Source organism: Oryzias melastigma, linkage group LG15 (assembly GCF_002922805.2).
Source record: "Oryzias melastigma strain HK-1 linkage group LG15, ASM292280v2, whole genome shotgun sequence".
In the NCBI taxonomy this organism is placed as follows: domain Eukaryota; kingdom Metazoa; phylum Chordata; class Actinopteri; order Beloniformes; family Adrianichthyidae; genus Oryzias; species Oryzias melastigma.
In genome coordinates, this window is record NC_050526.1 from 1378326 (window position 1) to 1386121 (window position 7796).

A 7796-nucleotide genomic window follows, 5' to 3' on the forward strand; every position below is an offset into this window, starting at 1 on the left:
ACATTAATTGTAAAAACAAGAATGACAATATTAATAGTTTTCATCAGAAATACTTTATTTTGTAACATTGTATTGAGATAAACTTTCTTAACAATAAAACCCTGTAACATAAAATGCCTAACAAAAGCCTAAGTGCAAGTGAAGGGCATTTTAAATTCAAAACTTCAATCAGCGTTCAGTAAAATAAAATTAAAAAAACATCAAAAATAAAATTTCCATAACACTTTCATGTTCATTTTTTGTCAGGACCAAATCTTTTCCTCCTCTGCTGAACTACAGTAATAAATGAAATAGAGATTTATCATTTCCAATGAACTTTTGTTTTTTAAAACATTAAAGACTGAGAAAAGCGGGATACACTGTGGATAGTTTGACAGTCTGTTACTGCCGCCGTGTTCTCTGGCTGCAGCTCGATGCAGCGACGTCTCCAGCGGAGCTCACGGATGAATATGGCGGCAGACAGACCGCTATGTGGGGCTGGATCACGCTTAAACCTCCAGAACATTTAAAATGTCCCCCGGTGCGCTTGCTGTTCGGAACGTCGGGGGTGCGCAGCTCTCGGCGCCGGACGCGAGCCGGTACCACCAGACGTGGTACTGGACGCGAACCGGAGCCGGGTTAGGGTGCAGGAGCTCTCCAGGTCCTAGCGCCGGCCGGTTTTAGCTCGCAGCTCAGTGTTTGGAGACCCGCCGGTGATCTAGTGTGAGAGCAGCCGGTGAGCGCGCGCGGTGTGGAAAGGCACGTATGAGAAAGTCCGCGATTAATGCGTCAAAAAAATTGTCGGCGTCAAGCACACGTCAGATTAATGCGTTTTTAACGCGACAAATCTGACAGCCCTAATTAATATGTATTCAAAAGTGTACGTCCGCACTTTTTATCTATGCTTGTTTTAAATTAAAATCTTTTTACTTTCTTTTAATTTTATTTTAATGATGACACGCTTACTATTCCTTTTAATTGTTTCTTTTGATGTTTTATGCAAAGCACTTTGAATTGTCTCTGTACATGAAATGTGCTATACAAATAAACTTGCCCGGCCTTGTGAAGAATAAAATGGACGTGAACATCAGTCAGAAGTGTGGAGTCTTTCCCACAGTGTGGCTTTCTGCTGTTTGTTGGTTCTCTGCAGGTTCCAAAGCTGGACTCCTCAAGTCCAGTTCTGACTGCTGAGCTCAGGACTGAGGTCAGATCACAGAGCTCCATCCAATCAATTGTTTGTTTCATCAGTCAGATTGACTCTTTGATGTCTTTCTTCAATCTGCCTGTTTCAGCTCTGAAACATCTCCAACTCTTCAGCAAACACCACTTTCTGTAGCAGAGCAGCTTTTCTTGTAGATCTTCATGATCAACATCCAGCTGTTCCAAAGGAACTGAAACCATTGGAAGTGAAGAGACTGTCCACTCACTGAAACCACACTTTGTTCTGTTCTGTACACAGATTTGCTTGTGGTTTTTCAAGAGTTTCTGTTCTGACACCAGTTGTTTTGGTCCAATTCTGACCTCTAGGGGAAGTCTGCTCAGGTGCAGACAAAAAGACGACCCAAAGGAGGACCATTGACTGTATAAGAGAACTGGACTTAGTGAGTGTGACATCATCCATAGAAAATGTCTTACCTCCATCTCCAACCAGATGAAGACAAGTCAGTCCTCATTTTTTTTTTGCTGCTAAAGTTAATTTTATTGATTTTTTTTCATAAACCTAACAACAACAAAATAAAAAAACTACAAGAGTTTCAGGTCAGCACGGTTAAAAGAAAACCAGCAAAATGGCACTATTCAACTTATACAGAGGAAGAAGAGTCTTGTGTATTTAAAAATATCATAAAACGGCTCCACAATCAGCCTGTTTTTTTCCTGGGTAATCTCACACAAAATATAATTAAAGAATGTGACGTAAATGATAAAAAACTTCCCAGGATACATCCAGCTTTTTCAAATCGAACCATTTGGGATTCACATGTACACAGAAACAAGTTTGAACATTAGAGTACAGCATTTGTGAAAAAAGACCCCTCTGGCTTTATATCTTGATGCAACAGTCAATGTCACATCCATCCATCTTCCTGACCGCTTTGTCCCTTTCGGGGTCGCGGGGTGCCGGAGCCTATCCCGGCTACTGAAGGGCGAAGGCGGGGCACACCCTGGACAGGTCGCCAGTCTGTCGCAGGGCCTCAATCACGCACACATTCACTCTCACATTCACGCCTAGGGACAATTTAGAGTCACCAATGAACCTATGAAGCATGTTTTTGGACGGTGGGAGGAAGCCAGAGTCCCCGGTGAAAACCCACGCATGCACGGGGAGAACATGCAAACTCCACACAGAAAGGTCCCAGCCGTGAGTTGAACCGGGGCCTTCTCGCTGTGAGGCAAGAGCGCTAACCACTGCGCCACCGTGCAGCCCCAATGTCACATCCAAGGTTAAAAAAAACACATACTCTACTACTCTACCTCTTCCTGGAGATGGTGCAGGTACACCCGAACTGCCAGTCTGTGAAATGCTCACAAACAATCATTCTGTTCTGTCGATAACTTGTTGGCTCATGCATTAAAAAAAGAAAAACTGTCACAATACACAAAGTTATCAATTCGGCAAATTGAAACGGACCACAGCTGGGCTATCATGCAAAGTGTTCATCTGTCCTTTAACAGAGAAGACTCTGTGAAGTATTTAAATAGAACTTTTGAGATTTGCTTAGGCAAAAACAACTGGCAAGAAATCATGAACAGTTGTGCACATTTGTGCAACACATGTTTTGAAGTCTGTGATGCAGTTATTTGGTAAGCAAACTGCACATCCCTTTCATCAGCACAAAGGTGTTCCATTCCGTGTGCACAGTCCTGACTGGACCGCAGAACAGATTCAGTGAAAAGTCATTTGAAAACACTGCAGGACATGATCCAAAAGATCCCAGAAAAAGACTCAGATGCTTTTTCAGACCCCAAATGCTCTACAAAAGAGGAATATGATGAGGGCAAACAGAATGTGAAAACATCATTCTGGGATCTCCTTTCACAACTTCATTAAAGCAAGTGTACAACAAAGTACAAGCAGAGCAAGAAGAAGAGGATGTCAGACAAGGAGTAGATAAAAACCTTACTTCTGTCCTGAAGTCATAAATGTTCTTTTTAAGAACTACTTGGGCCTTTTCCCATTATGGAGTGGTTTGATGCTGGGTAATTTACAAAGATATGTTCACAATGGAAAGACAGAAGAGGATAGGAAACAAACACAAGAGACACAAATTGCCATGTAGAAAGACGGTTTGGCATAACAAAAAATGTAATCCTCCAGAAGAAGCTAAAACTCCGGCCAGCTTCATTCATCAGGAAAATGCATGTCAACCTTCAAGGAAGGTACAAGAAACACATCAACAACAACTCAAAATTCATAGCAGAAAATAAGTCAAAGCCAAAAATCCTCTTATAATTAATCCAGCCTCTGGCCCGCCCTCCACCTTTAGCAGTAAAACCTGCGAGGAGTTTGCAGTCCACTTCACCACTAAGATAGATGACATTAGGTCCTCTATCCTACACGGGAGGGACCAACAACCCCTTGTTGGTCTTTCTACTGCATGTCCTCCTATCAGTAAAACGCTTGATAGTTTTGTCTTGATTGATGCTGCAACGCTCCGACAGGTGATTTCTCAAATGAAAACCAAAACCTGTTCTCTTGATCCCATCCCCACCTCACTTTTTAAGTCAGTTTTTACGTCCTGCGAGGATGAGCTACTGAGCATCTTGAACTGCTCTCTTCAGAATGGTATCTTCCCTGCATCCCTAAAGACTGCTATGGTGAGACCCATTCTGAAGAAGAGCGATTTAGATGTCTCCAACTTAAACAACTACCATCCAGTATCCAACCTGTCATTTTAAGGTAAAATTTTAGAAAAGCTTGTTTTTATTCAACTGAATAATTTTATTAATGGTAATAATATTTTAGAAAAGTTTCAGTCTGGTTTTAGAGCTCATCATTCAACAGAGATGGCACTCGTCAGGGTCTTAAATGATCTCAGGTCCAATGCTGACATGAGAAAAGTGTCCGTTTTAGTCTCACTGGACCTGAGAGCAGCCTTCGACACAGTTGACCATCCTATCCTTTTAAGCAGACTTCATGACATAGTGGGTATTACTGGGACGACTTTGAACTGGTTTAAATCTTACCTCACAGATAGAGATTTTATTGTTAAATTAAATGATTTTTCCTCTGAAAAACACAGACTGACATGTGGGGTGCCTCAAGGCTCCATCCTGGGTCCCACACTTTTTAATCTATACATGTTTCCACTTGGTGACGTCATCAGGAGACACAGCATTAACTTTCATAGCTATGCTGATGACACTCAACTGTATGTAGCTATGTCTCCTGATGACATGGGACCCATGGACAGCCTTTCAAACTGTATTTTAGATATTAAAAAGTGGATGGGAGAAAACTTCTTGCAGTTCAACCAAGATAAAACTGAGGTCTTGGTTATTGGTTCTGAAGCTGAGAGAGAAAGGGTCCAAGTTTATCTGTCTTCAAACTATATGAATGTTTGTGAATCTTTGTAACACAGTAAGGAACCTCGGTGTGATCCTAGTTTCAGATCTTAGCTTTGAAAAACACATGAATCAAGTCACTAAAACAGCATTTTATCATTTGAGGAATATCGCCCGAGTTAGACCCTTTCTCTCTAGAGCCAGTACTGAAATCTTAATTCATGCTTTCATAACATCAAGAATAAATGACTGCAATGCGCTCCTCTCTGGTGTAAAGAAAACCACACTTAACTGCGTGCAGCTTGTCCAACACTCAGCTACATGTCTTTTAACAAGAACCAGGAAGAGGGAGCACATTACACCAATTTTAAAATCTCTGCACTGGCTCCCTGTCAGCTATAGGATTGATTTTAAGATTCTTTTAATTATTTATAAGTGTGTTTATGGTCTTGGTCTTTCTTTTATATCAGATTTACTTTTAGCTTATGAACCTTCTAGAGCTCTCAGGTCTTCAGACGCGGGCCTGCTGGAGGTCGCTAGAGTCAGGACAAAAACCCACGGCGAGGCCTCTTTTAGATATTATGGGCCTTGTCTGTGGAACAGCCTGCCTGAGGACGTGAGGGCTTCATCCACTGTTGAAGTTTTTAAAAAGAAACTGAAGACACATTTATTTAATTCAGCTTTTATGTAGATTGTATTTGGGATTTAGGATTTTAAGTGGGGCTGCACGGTGGCGCAGTGGTTAGCGCTCTCGCCTCACAGCGAGAAGGCCCCGGTTCGAATCCCGGCTGGGACCTTTCTGTGTGGAGTTTGCATGTTCTCCCCGTGCATGCGTGGGTTTTCACCGGGGACTCCGGCTTCCTCCCACCGTCCAAAAACATGCTTCATAGGTTAATTGGTGACTCTAAATTGTCCCTAGGTGTGAATGTGTGAGTGAATGTGTGTGTGATTGAGGCCCTGCGACAGACTGGCGACCTGTCCAGGGTGTACCCCGCCTTCGCCCATCAGTAGCCGGGATAGGCTCCGGCACCCCCGCGACCCCGAAAGGGAAGAAGCGGTCATGAAAATGGATAGATGGATGGATTTTAAGTGTATATCTTATTGTATCTTAATATGTATTTATTTGTTTTAAGCCATTTACTAAAGTTTTACTTTTTATGTATTAACTTATATTTCATAACAATACATTTGACCTGTTTTTATAGTTTTATACTTTATCTGTTTTATATTTTGTCTATTTTGTCGTTTATTTTTACATTTTATACTTGTATACGAGCGTCTTCTCACTCTTGGCTGGGGTGTGTGTGTTTGGGGTCGTGGAGATGGTCCTGCTTGTCCTCTGGCCTTCCTTGTTCCGTGTCCCCTGAGCTGCCTAGTGTGCCCAGTTGGGTGCACTGGGCCAGGGGGCTGCGGGCTTTGGGCTGGAGGGTGGTGGGGATGAGCGGGACGTCCTCATGTTGCCTAGATGCTGACACTCCAGCCAATAGGAGGACAGAGTGGACACTGCCTTCAGGTTGTTCCTTTGTGATCTACTTACTTTTCTATTTGTATCTGTCTGTTTCTGTTTTTATAATTATGAGGGGCTTATCTTATTATTTTATTGCATGTGTGGGGTATAGTTTTTCTTGTATTTTTATTTGTTTTATGTAGAGCACTTTGAGCTGTTTCTTAACTGGAAAGGTGCTATATAAATAAAATTAATTTGAATCTGAATTTGAGGCCTGTAACAGCAACCAACAAGAATTGGTTTTATGTGGAGTAATTGTATTTCCAGCCATAACACCTCTATTCATAAACAACCCAAATTAGTTCTAACTTTTAAAGGTATCTGATGTTAAACATAAAAAGCTACTCCACCCCAACCCCCAACACTGGCAGGCGGAACGTGATGCCAACCAGGAAGTAACAAAACGTTGCAGTACCGGCACTGACCAGAGAGGCTGGTGCTTAGAGAGGGAAAAATCCCCATAGACTCCCATGTTAAAATCCTCATTTTCAGCCCTCTAATAAACCCCTTTAATGCCTGGTGCTTAAAGTTCTTATTTCATCAATAGCTGCATATTTGATCCATGACAACTCTGAGGGGAGTGAATTTTTTTCTAAGTTTGTATTTTTTTTTAAAACAGCATTTATTTTCGCTTAATGAGGGGGGCGCGGTCTTTGATTGACAGATGACGATCGCAGTGGATTCTGGGAGCTGTGCTCCGGTGTTTTGCTGCTACCTTAAGTCTATGGTTGCTACAGATTTAGCGTTAGCATGGGCGCTATATTTCGGTTTTTGTCCTGCTGCCGTGCTGTAAACTGTTCTAATACGATCTCTGGGAGTCATCTGGTGTCTTTTCTCCGGTAAGTACTAAAAGAATAACTTTATATTTGTTGGAAATAAATCATTAATGTATATTATGATTATTTATTTTAGTTCCAGTAATTCGACCTTTTAAAATTCTCAGTAAAATTAATATCTATTATGTTGAGAGTTTTAAAAAGGACGTTTTCTCAGTATTTGTATTGATAGTTCTTTTCTTTCATCAAAGTTCTAACATATAAGGACATGATTCAGATCTGCTACAGTAACACCAGAATCTCTTCATTCTGAAGTTCAAATGTGAAGACAGAAAACTTTCAGTTAATAAGAACATATAATTAAAATATTTATTTTTTAATAAATGTGTTTAGCTTTGTCTTGTGATTTTAATGTATATTAAATGTTATTTTTTTAAATTGTATCTAATGTTTGTCTTGTATGCTCCTCTTCAGGTCTGCTTCTGGTGGTGAGTGGATTTATAATACAAAATAATCCAAAATTTACATTTTTAGGCGGTAAAATTCTAATTTTATCATATGAAGATGACTCCTGCAGAAGTGTGATTCAATAAAAATCATGTTTAACATATCTTTATTCACTGTTTTAGCATATAGGTAAGACAAAAGGAAATGTGGGTCCAAGTCAGATCTGTACAAAATTTATTTTTGAAGCAGATGAAATGATTCAAAACATTACAAACATTAATCATAGAAAATTCAGAATTAGTTTCCCTTTATTCAAAGTAGGGACCTCTTTACACATGTCATGGTTAGAAACCATCATCTATGATAATACTGTCTGTTTTTATATTTAAAGAATCTAATAAATGATCCTAAAGAGTACATTTCTATCTACTGAAAATAAAATCAGTAAGAAATGAAAGAGAATAAAAGTTTATTGATGGGTTGAAGAGTGAGCAGCTGCTGGACGTTCTCTCCGATCCCAATGACAGCTCCAGACTCCAGACGCCGCCCGTTCACGTCCTCCACAGTGATGAGAGAACCAGGAG